Genomic DNA, 12,623 nt, shown 5'->3' with positions numbered 1-12,623 from the left:
CTAATATCCCCTGTACTCGATAAACAATTTGTATATTTGTTGAAAATGAGATATTTAGCTTTTTAAAATTTGAAATTAAGTAAAAACCTCATCAGAATCAATTTTGAAGAATCTCAAGGAGCAACTAATGGTTGATGACATGACAACTGTACAATTTGACATCCTGTCTCATTTGACCAAGAAGCTAATGCTTTCATCTACTCTATAAACGGGGGAGTTCATGACTCATTTTAACAACTTTGGAACCTAGAAAAAATATAGCATTTCACTGGAATTTCTTAATTCATTAGTTTAGTATAGTTTTCATCCATTCTTGTACTAGCTAGACTAATTGAAGATTGAGGATTGAAGACAAAGAAATTGATGCTCACAAGTGACAAGGGTTTAATCTCATCAACTCTTTATTTCTTATATTTGAATCTCATGTTTAGTGTTAATACAAATTTGATGTTTGTTTTCATTTTCATCATGTTCTGTTAATTTTGATACCTAGGAGTAGGGGTGTCAACGACTGTATTCGCGAGCAGCTCGATGAAAAGATCGGCTCGAGTTCAATAAAATCGAGCTCGAGTCGAGCTCGAACTATTCGAATATTTCAACAAATCGAATTCGAGCCTAAAAATGCTATGCTCGATAAGCTAGCGAGCTTTTCGAGCTTAAGGTATATTTAAATATATATAATTTTATATTTATAAAATTACTTAGATATATATAGTTGTAAGCTTAATTACATGTTTTACCTATTAAAATTCAAAATATAATAGGGGTATTCTTGTCTTTCCAGATAATTCTTAAACAAAAAATAAATTCACATATCAAACTCTAATTAGGTCAAGGAGCTTCAATTCAATCTTGTCCGCCTCCGCCGTCTTCTTTCTTCTTCCTCACCTCAGTGGCTCCGTCCCTAATTCCCTATTCCTTAATCCCCATTCCTCACCTCAATCCCTAATTCCAATTTCAAATCAAACCCATTTGGGTTGCTAACTCCAGCAGTCCAGCGTCCAGCCGTTTCATTTCGCTGTTGCTAACTCCACCCATTTGTTGTCAAATCAAACCCATTTGGATTGTGCAGTCGGTGCAGCCGTGCAGCGAGCGGAAGCTTGGACCTTGAAGCAGGTGCAGTTGTGCAGCAGGTAAGATGTTATCCTTAAGTAACTACCCTTTCTTTTTCTTTTTCGTTTGCATATTTAATTAGCACTCCTAGAATGGTAGATGACAATCTAATGGTTGAGTTCTTCTCTTCCCTTCTGTATTTCATAATACTACTTCACAAGAACAAAGGCTCATTTTCCTAGTACTAGAACGAAAATTAGTGCCATCCCGAGAATGGCTGCAATTCTTCACTAAGACACAAAAATGCGTATAGATTGCTGCTAAAGTGATTCATCTGATGTTGAAAGATATATGAAGTTTTATGGTACTATATATATATTTTTTAAATAAGATCATTTGTATTCATTGATTTATTAATATGTTTGGGGTTGAATGTGTCATTTCCTTCAACTTTGGTTTTGTCTGAGTTTTACTGGAGTTATCAGAGAAGCAACACAACTACAGCGTGTTTCCTATGCATGTCAAATGATTTTAAAAAAAATCTGGTTAATAAACGGTCTACTTGGTCAAACAACACGCCCAAGTTACATTTCAATACTCTTAAACATCTAAATTGAAATTATTTAAGTAAATTACCAGCTTGAGTATATATATTCACTGGCCAGAATATACCTTGTTTGCAACTTTGTATGTGATTTTATCATGAAAAGGAAGACCATGCAACATGCTTGTATTCCCTGGCAATTGCATTGCCTTTCTTTCAGCCTCCACATGAACCTGATGCAATTTAGGACCTCTTCACGTGAGTATCAGTCAATATAACATGCAGTATGAAAGTTGAAAACAAGATGACAAGGTATCTACCCCAAACAGGAAAAGCAAGTTATTCAGCAGACTATTAGCTAGAACTTGCAAAATTTGCCACTTTACTACATTTAGCACTAGTCATGTTAAGTAGACATCCTTTCAACTACTAGGCAGTGAGTCTGTTTGCAAGCAGAAGAATTCTACAAGAAGTACTTGAAAGAGCTTTGATTTCAGGAATAGCACTTGATTAATGTTGAAAATTAAATATACAGAAAATGCACTAAACCATGAAATTCTCAATTAATATCTATCTCCTCCTTTAACTAAAAGATAAAAGCACTAGTTTTAAATAAATCTACCATCTAGTTCTAAAGGACAATTAAAGACTGCCTCCAAAAAACTAAATACTCATTTCTCTAAGCTGTGGTAAAGACAGTAGTGTGCAAAACAAAACAAAAAATGGAGCTAGTTGATACGATGTATATCAGAATAAAAACAAAGCAAAACTGGTGTTCAGTATCCAACTGCTTTCACATAGCTTATAATGTGTCTAGAGATTTCGGTAAACTTGAATTTTTAATATTTGCATTATTAGACATTTTTAGACATTCTCAGCTGCAGCTCTTTGTGACTCTTCTGACCTCCCTGCAGCAGCCAGCCTTTCTACTGCTAATCTCTCTTCCATGCACCTTAGCTAATTTTTTGATAACTCTGGAAATGACATTTTTCATTCATCATCTTATTAAAGTGAGAGTTCAGATTCCATAACCAATTTTTACTTCATACTTCCATCAGTTCTTGCGTTAATAAATTTCTTCAAGAAATGTATTCTCTATTAAAAGGCTTCTATTAACTGATATAAAAGGAAAAATCATTCAATTAGCTTTTAATCTCTGGTTATATCAAGCTGAAGACTTTTAATTCATCTCAAAATCAAGCATGTGAGTTTTAATTCAGTTGTCCTTTCAACTATGAAATTAAATATACAGAAAAGGCACTAAACCATGAAATTCTCAATTAACATCTATCTCCTCCTTTAACTAAAAGATAAAAGCACTAATTTATATCTATCTCCTCCTTTGTCATTGAAGTTAGTTTTAGTTCGTTCTATTTTTTATTCTCAATCTTTATTAACTCTTGGAAGAAAAAGAAAAGCAACCAACTTAAAATGATCTATGACTGGTGCAATGCCTGCTATAGTTCTTTTTTAACCCTCTTGATTATTTTCAAGTTTGTTACGTATAACCTTTTTTATCTTCATTAGTAATTTTCCTTGTATTATAGGAATTCACCGTATTAGTTAAAAATGTTCAACTACTGGGATGAACTCGTTATGGAATTCGCTGTACTAGTTAGAATTCGCTCTTTTTTCTCATCCAAGTGCAGCTTTTGATTCAAAAATCAGCTAAAATTTCTTTGTTATAATTTTCAGGTCAGCCCATAACCCCACTTGAATCTTATTCGAATCGAGTCTTGTCAGGGAAAGATTCCTCTAATGCAAATAGTGCAGAACAAGATTTGGTAAGAATGGAAGCCGATCCTCAAAACTCACACAATATTAGTGAGGAAGGTAATGAAACAATAAATCAAGAGGCTAACGATGACCAACAAGCTGAAAGTAGAGAAGATGGAGATGGAGAAAGTGGGCAGCTAGGTACAAAGGAGGCTGAAGAAGGCAAAAGAGCAAAAAAGTCTAAAGCTTGGGATGACTTTCGAGAAGTTGTAGTAAAAGGAAAAAGAAAGGCAGAATGTATTCACTGCCTAACTAAATTAGCCCGGACTATAACAGGAACCACTTCTAGTATGATAAGACATAGCAACAGTTAAAGATTCATTTAAGACAATTATCACAAGCTTCTCAACAATCAATGCTCAATTTTCCACCGGCTGATGCGGCTGTATTTCCTATTCCTCCACTACATTCTGGGAAGTTTGAGATGGAGATGATGAGGGAGGCAGCTGCTAAAAGGGTGTTGATGCATGAACACCCATTTAGCTTTGTAGAGGAAGAGGGATTCAACTACATGCAGAAACTAGGGATGCCGGAGTGGAAAAAATTTACTCTTAATACTTATAGAGCTGATTGTGTGAAGATTTATGAAGCTGAGAAAAAGATATTGAAAAATCAGTTGAAGGATGTTGAGAAAATAAGTTTAACCACTGATTTGTGGAAGTCCAAGAACCAGAAGATCGAGTATATGGTGATCACAGGTGTGAGAACCCTGAAAAATGGATATATAAACTAGTGTATATTTCATTTGCATTTCTTTTATTCTTGGATAATTTTTTTTAGTATTACTTTTAATTGTTCGCAATTAAGTACGTAAAAATAGGTTTACGTGAAAAATAATATAAGAATTTCTAGGAACCTTAATATTCAAGCTTAATCGATATTTATTCGATGAAAATGGTTTAGGTATATTAGGGTATAATTAGGCGTTCAAATCACACTTGGGGATAATTTTTAGAATTAAGGTGGAAGTGAGAAATTAAGTTGAGATTAGGGAGCAGAGTGAAAAGACAAAAATACCTTACCATTCCATGCAAACCAAACAATCCCTCTGACCGCAAGTTCAATTACCGCAACTATCACCAATTCTATACGCAATCGATTCTAATACACGAAACCTCTGCTCCTAAAACCGCGGCACCATATTACCATTCTTTCTATTTCACATCTCAAACCACATTTCCGTTTCTGCTGAAGTGCAATCTTTTCCCTCTACACATATACTCAACCTCCACTACCGCAAATCACTTCATTATTCCAGCCTCTACCACAACTACTCCACACCATTCTTCCTCACCTCGTGATCATCGACCAGGAGAGAGAGAGAGAGAGCTACACTCTGCAAGCCGAGAGTGAGAGTGAGGGAGAGCCGAGCTTCTTGTTTCTTTTCTTTCTGTCCGTAAGCTAGAGAGGGAAGAGAGGGACTTGCGATCCATTCTGCCTTCTAACCGTGAGCTGGTGAAGGGACTGAGGGCTGAACTTTCTCCATTCCAGCCGCCATCCAGAGCAAGGGAGAGAGAGAGCTAGTGGTCTGCATTTTCTGGGCTGCCGAAGGGAGGAGGATTATTTCTGCTGCTAACCGTGTGTGTGAGCTCCATTTGAGGTAACTTCTGAGCTGAAATTAGTTGGTTATAGGCAAGTGAGGTCAGCTATGGACTTGCATGTGGTGCTTGTGAGGTTAGAGGAGGATTTGTGACTTAAGAAATCTGATTTGGAAAAGAATTAAAGCTGTCGAAAGTTTGAAGCTGGAATTGCAGCTTGTTTCTGGAAATTTGCTGGAAAATGGTTGACTTTCACTTGGGTAGGTGCTTGACTAATTAAAATCAGAAGATTAAGCTTTGCGTGAAATTATCAGACCGGCTAAGCAAGAGAAATAAAATAAAAAGAAACCAAATCTGCTACATGCATGTTTCATCCGAGACTTGTTGGAAAATTCTGGAATTGTGGATGATAGTAGTTGCTGTCCGAACTTGATTTAAACCAGAGCTGTTAGTAATTTCCATTAATTAGTCATGCATGTTGGTTTTGAGTACTTAATACAAGGTTTTAGCTGAAGAAAATCCAGATTTGCGTCTAACTTAACTGCTGGAAATTTTCTGGAATAGCCGAGAGACTTCATGTTTGTTTGCATTTGTAATTGCTGTCAAATGGGAAAATTTTGTTATGAATTGCATATAGATTGTTAGCTTTAAGTATTAAGTGAAGCTTAATGGAAGAAAATCTGAGGAAAAGTTGAATTGTGGATTGAAACCGAAGAAAAATTTTGTTTATGACTGAGTAAATGCTGGAAAATTTACGTGACTTGCCAAGGGAGTGAAACCAGAATTTGCAGTTGTTTCTGGAATTTTTCATTAGCAAACAATGTTTAGAAATGCATGAAATATATGTGACTTAAGTCTTGTAAGATATTCAGTTGTAAAGTACTTGATCCGTTGGATAAATTGACCAAAAATGTTGAAACATAGCTGCTGCAATTTTTTTTCCCAGCTTAGCCGATGGTGGCTCTTTTGAGTTTTAATGGAAACTTGGTGAGTGGGCTCTATGAATTCCCACAATGACTTGGATGATCTGATTAGCTAGTCAAGTATTTGCTTGTCGGATTTGAGTACTTAATATCATGTATTAGCCGAGTAAAAAGTTGGTTTTATGACCAATTAGCTGCTGGAAATTCTGTTTAGCCGATGACAGATTTATTGTGGTGGAATTATTTGCCAAAATTACATGTTATTTGTTTTATTTCGTGTCGGAAAATTTTGATGGTGGGCTCTATGAACTCCCTCCCTTGGATTGATGATGGATACAATGCTAGTTTAGTGTTTAAATAGGTAGATTAATGATACCTAGCTAGTCTAGACTCCAAAAGATGCATCGTTCAAAAATGTTCAGATTTGCCCTGTTTTAATCGCACCCCTTTTTGCAAAATTTTGAGAGTTTCATGACTTGTATATCATGTTGATATGTTGAATATATGGTGTACAAAGTTTCATTGAAAAATATTGAGGTTTGGTTGGTCAAATAAATCGATTTAACAAAGCTAGTAAATCTGGAACTATTTCCGAAATGCTCTGACCAGCTTTCGTATTTCGGCCATAATTTTGAACTCCAATGTCAAAATCGAGTGCCGTTAGCGGCATTTGAAACTAGACATTCCAACCTTTCCGACGATATAAAATTCACATTCTGGTTCCATGTATGTGAGCCAAACCAACTATTTTAAGTCGGCTGTTCTGTCTCTCTGTTTTACAAGAACAAAATGCTGAGGCTGCAACTTGTGACTCGAATTCGAGCTAGTTGTGTGCCGAATTTCAAAATAATTTCTTCTATGAAATTATAGCTCTATGAATGTATTTTCCAACGCCTTAAACCATGCCAAATTCCGAGTTAATTTGAGTGATCTGTGATCAAAATATGAAACCTGCTCTGCCCTTGAAAACCCTGATTTTTAGACAGATTTGATGCAAGGTTTGGCAAAGACTTGCTAACTGAATATTTTGATGCTAAACACTTACCAAATGTACCATGAACCAGGTTTGGAGGAATTTTCCTTTGACCAAATGTCTGAAATGGAAAAACAAAAGGGTCAAGGCAGTTTTGTCTTAGTATTTGCGAAATTTTAGGTGTTTGATTGACCACCTTTCCGAAGTTATTTTTCCATGAAATTTGGTAGAGGAACAACCCTTATACGGTAGTATTATACTGCTAATTATGGTGTTATTCTGAGGCCGTTTCATGGGTCAAATAAATTACCAAAGTTCATGACTCGAGTTTGAAAAACCCATGTTTCACAAGGGAATTTTAGTAACTTTGAGCTACCGTATTTTGGTGCTCAAAACCCCGTTTCTCGTTCCGTTTGTTTTGTTATACTCTTGGATTACAACACTATTAGAGTTGAAAATTTCAAAAGCTAGTTCCAAACAAGTGAATTTTGCCGAAATTCCAAAGTTGGCCAAAAACCAACCTTAATCTGCCTTATGAACCAAAACAGTAACTTTGAGTCATTTTTGACTATCTTCCATTTTGAATCATGGAAAAGTGTATTCTAGGAACTTTTAGTACTTTCAAAGAGGTTTCCAATAGTACCAAGTTTTTCAATTTTGGGCTTGTAGAGAGTAAGATATGATTTTTCAAAGATTATTTGTTAAATTTGGAATTTTCTAACTTAAAGGAAACTAAGGGGTTTCGAACTCTTCATTTCTGTCAATATCATTTGATTGTTTTACATTTCAATCCAGAGATGGAAATCAGATTTGTCTTGTATTTTAAAACTCCACTTTTGAACCTCGAAGTTACACGAATTCTTAGGCTCGTCTCCGCGTTAATTTCTTAGATTGCACTAGCGTACAATTTTCATCGAAAACTAGAGAATTCGTAGCGATATTGAGTGGTACTTGAATTATTATTTGCTCAGGCAATCGAGGAGATCTCCAAGAGGAACTCGGAGCGGACTCCTAAAATGCTTGTTTGAGACCTATTGCGCTTGTTGGACTAGGTGAGTGTTCCATATAAGAATACGTAATTGAGTAAGTCTAGAACATGCTCATTTCATGATCGTTAAGTATTTACCATACTCGTGCCTATTTAAGAAATATATATATGCATTGCATATCGACATGAATTGGTTAAATGATTAACCCTATCAAATGATCTTGTAAACTCAATACGTGCTTAGCCTGCTTGTTTTATGCTTATTTGGTTAAAGTGCTCTTGTGACTCGTTATGTGACAATTTGGAAAATGAGTTCCGATCCATCGAAGTGCGCAGTGTGTACTTTATCACACTAGCCGTTCGAGTGGTGACTTGCGTGAAACATTTTCTCGTGAATCTAAATGTAGTAACGTCGTTGGAGTGAATCTCCTCGACTCTCACATGGTAAAAATGGGATAATGGCCAATGATGGCCTATTAATATGGCAAATGCCTGCCAAATAACCATCATTACTCAACCGTTAACCGTCAACCGTTAACCGTTAACCGTGAACCGTTTACCAACCCACATGACTACCTGATTACCTGACTATTTGCTCACATGATTTCTAATCTATATGATTATTCGATATCCGTGAATTATATGCTCCCATGAAATCAATTTGTATTGCTTACGTGCTAAGTGTCCACTTGATTACTTGATTATCATGAATCACATGTTATATGAAGTTGTCCATCATTGTTAGGCGAGTGTGTACTTTACCTCACTCGACCTATTCAAATGATGAATTTTACTTTTGTCGAATTACTTGATTCCCTGTGCATGTTGTAAGCTATAAGCTGAACTTGGGCCCTGCCTCGGTTACTGACCTACTCGAGCCAGGACTGGGCTCGATCGGGTAGGTTGGAACCCTGGACAACCGTTTCGATATACTCGAGTACTACCACTGGAGGGATAAGGTGATGACCAGTCAATCGTAGGGATCCGGGAGTTATAAGGTGCCGATGACCGACAAAGTTCCACTGGAACACCGTATCCTTTCGTGCTTGCTTTACTATTAATAATATTATTGCTCTCCTAGTTGGCATTCTCGGGTCAGACTCCTCATGAGCATTAACCTCTGAGATGAAGCAATCCTTGTAATGTTCTTCTAGTCGGACGAGCCACTATTTGTTTGACTGAAAATTTATGAAAATATATTTATATGGCCATTCATTCCAAAAGTACTAGTTCTACATGTGTTTTCAAAGTAGTAATTACCCGTGTAATGATTATCACCTCATAGTAACATGCCATTGTGTAACCTCGAATCATGCATATGATATGCACAACTTACTTGACATATTTGAACTGTTAGAGCGTCTTGGAACCTCACTGGGCTGTGTAGCTCATCCCACGTTGTGGTTTTCTTTTACAGGTTCTGACAACTGAGGAAGACTTGAGATCTACTTGTACTTTAAGCATGTAGTTTGAATTAAACAATGTAGCTTTTGTTTCGGGTTGCCACTTGAAGCTGGAAAGGTGTAAACCCTGGGTTTGTATGTGGCTTGTACGAACGTATTTGAATTGTATGTCTTGTTTCTGGGGTTGTAATCGGGAAGCTATTTTAAGATTCGACGTTTGGCTATCTTATAGTACTGTTATCTCTGAAGTTAATGTGATTTTAGAAATTGATCTATTTTGGGAGAATCGATGTTGTAATAGATTAGGTTATACTTCGGAAGGATTTTTGCTAGCTTGCTTGCGTGAGTCCTGGCGAGAGTTAGGCAGACGGCCCGCCAACCCTCTAGTTCGCCTTAGGGGAAAGTGGGGTCGCCACAACAGGGCACTGAATTGATTGTTCTTGGAAGCTACAAAAGAGGATCTTGAACTTTATCAATCTTCCTCCACCTTGAAGAGGTATTCACATTTCAGACGCTCTATTCAAATGTGTCAAAGAGTGGGGCATCGAGACCAAAATTTTTACAATTTCGGTCGACAATGCCTCAGCTAATGATGTGGCTGTCCGGTTACTGAAGGACACGTTTTCGAGGTGTAACCCCTTAGCTTGTGGTGACAAAATTTTTCATGTTCGATGCTGTGCTCATGTGCTGAATTTGATGGTGCAAGATGGTCTCGGGGAGATTCTAGACATAATAAAAAATGTTCGTGATAGTGTTGACTTTGTGGGCCGAAGAGAAAGTCGACAAATATTATTTTCAGAAATTGTGCAGCAGCTTCGACTCCCCCGAAGAAAGTTTATTCATGATTGTAGGACACGGTGGAACTCTACATTCGAGATGTTGAACTGTGCAATCAAATTCAAAGAGGTTTTTCCAATATATCGAGAACGAGACGTATAGTATTATTGTTGTCCATCCGAAGAAGATTAGGAGAAAGTTGAAAAAGTATGCAGCATTTTAGAGACACTTTGGGCAACTACGAACATCATTTCAGGTAGCGACTATCCAACTTCAAATTTGTTTCTTCAAGAAGTTAAGAGAATAAAGCTAGTTTTGGATAGTAAGGCTAATGATGATGATGATTTCGTAAGAGCAATGGTGAGAAAGATGAAATTCAAATTTGATAAGTATTGGAGAGAATGTAATCTATTAATGGTTGTGGCTGCTGTCTTCGAGTCTCGACAGAAAATGACTGCTATAGAATATTGCTTTCCTAAACTTTTTCCACGTAGTGAAGCTCAGCAAAATATTGAAAAGGTTAGAAATGCAGTCTTTGAATTATACAATGAATATTTGCAAGCAAATGAATTACGTGAGGGTGGAAATAGAAAGGATTCTCAAGTTTCTTCAAGTAGTGTTTTCTGAAAGCAGTGCTTCTGGTTCGAGTTGGGATGATTTTGATGAGTATGTGAGGGAATATCAAACTGGAGCGCCTCAAGACTCTGAATTACTCATCTATTTGGAAAAGGGTCCAATCAAGATTGATTCAAGTGTGCCGCGACATGAATTTGATTGTTTGAATTGGTGGAAGAATAGCAGGCTCACATTCCCAATTTTATCCAAGATGGCAGCCGATATCCTTGCCATTCCTATTACTACAATTGCTTCTGAGGCTACATTTAGCGTTGGAACAAGAGTAATTGACTCTTATAGAGCCTCACTAGCTCCTGAAATTGTAGAAATGCTTATGTGTGCCGGAGATTGGTGCCGAAACATTCATGGAGTGAAAAAAAAGATAAAAGTAAGTTTATTTCAAATTCATGTTATTGATACAAAATTAGTTTATTACTTATTGTTATTCTTATTCTTATTATTATTTTGCAGAAATTGAAGGCAGCAAAAGAGATTCTATTTCCCATAAAATGAATGTGATAATTGGAAAGGTACATCGTTTGTATTTAACACTTTGATTCCTCTTCAAATATCTTGTTTTAGGTTTTACCACTACTATTTTATTACTTAAATTATTTTTTTTTGATAGGGCCTGCAGTTGAAATTAGAAAGTTGGAAAGGAGTATTGTGGAATGGACAAGAAGTTGCTGTTTTACTACTTTAATTGCAAAATTTGTTTCACTTTTTTAAGCATGGTTATTTCTTGACAATTGACATTGCCTGTTGAAGACATTCACTTGAATGTTGAGTTGTTGACACTTTGTCTTTGTTTTTTCTATTTGTGTGACTTGGTGGATGTTAGTTGTCTGACTTATCTTTGAATTTGGATGCTAGTTTTGATGTTAAAATATGGATGGATGGATTTGGATATTGGTTGGCAACTTGGCATAACGGCTGCAAAATTTTTGATAGTTTGATGCTTTGGCTTTAAATTGATATTTAAAGCTGGTTTGTCTTAGATTCTCAATCATATGGATGAATTTGAAGCCCAAACAGTGCTGTTCAGTGATGTATGGCAAAGCTTGTATCTTCCATTTTCAAGATTGTATCAAGTCTATCCATTTTTGTGATGCATATGCATTTTGTCTCGATGTAACTTTGCACATAAATTGTGATTTATACTTGAAGTTTTTGCATTTGCACTAGCTTGTCATTTCCCCAGCAAAATTTGTTAGAAAATGTCACTGTCAAAGTGATTTGGTTCAGATAAAAGGCTGAATGAAGGACAAATTCTGCTTAGGGATAGTAGATTGTTTGGTTCAGCAGGCTTTAAACAAGCACAATTTTAATGGTTCGAGCTCGAACTCGAGTTCAAGTTCGAGCTCGACCGCTCGAGTTCGAGCTCAACCGCAATTCGAGCAATGTCGAACACGAGCTCGACCGCAATTCTAGCAATTTCGAACACGAGCTCGATCCTCACGAATTTCTTACGAATCGAATTCGAGCATGTAAAACTAATATTCGTCGATCTCGAGCTCGATCTCGAGCCTTAAGCAATTTGTCGAACTCGAACTCGATCAAACTAGTATTCGAGCTCGATTCGATTCGTTGACACCCCTACCTGGGAGTGTGGATGATCTTGCTATGACTGTTCTATAATCTTTTCATGATTATTTGAGTTTTTTCTTGAGCATGTTATCTAGCACTTTTGTTATTACAATTATGATTAAATTTGTGCTATTAATTGTGATTGTCTAAAAGTGTTGTTCTACCAATGAACTTTGGGATTCAATACTAATTCATGAAAATGTTAAATTGAGGGGTTAGCTAAATAATGTAAGGTTGCACTTTTGTGGCTTTAACCAGGTAATTTCATCGGATCTAATGAATCTATAATTAGTTTCATATTATGTTAGTAGGTGTGAGTAGTTATAAGTGTGGTTAGTATAATTACGAAAGCAGTTATCACATACATTTGAAAAATAAATTATAACTAACCAAGGTAAATAAACTCATTTAACTAGTGAAATAACAGTTAGTAAATTCATAACGCT

General features: G+C 36.3%; 1 long non-coding RNA gene across 2 annotated transcripts; it reads left to right on the top strand.

Moving 5' to 3' along the window:
- The first annotated feature begins 875 nt into the window (after nt 1–875).
- Nucleotides 876–11,393, top strand: LOC113716610 (uncharacterized). Of its 2 annotated transcripts, XR_003454159.2 has the most exons (5): nt 876–1,133; nt 3,293–4,973; nt 9,213–10,978; nt 11,062–11,120; nt 11,219–11,393. It is a non-coding gene; the product is annotated as an uncharacterized lncRNA (long non-coding RNA). The 2 variants fall into 2 exon arrangements; XR_011822849.1 differs by lacking the exons at nt 9,213–10,978; nt 11,062–11,120; nt 11,219–11,393 and having other exon boundaries at nt 3,293–5,526.
- Nucleotides 11,394–12,623: the final 1,230 nt, after the last annotated feature.

This window comes from Coffea arabica, chromosome 11c (assembly GCF_036785885.1).
Source record: "Coffea arabica cultivar ET-39 chromosome 11c, Coffea Arabica ET-39 HiFi, whole genome shotgun sequence".
NCBI classification, from domain to species: Eukaryota; Viridiplantae; Streptophyta; class Magnoliopsida; order Gentianales; family Rubiaceae; genus Coffea; species Coffea arabica.
Note: the sequence above shows the minus strand (reverse complement) of the source record. Positions and strands in the feature narration are given on the sequence as shown.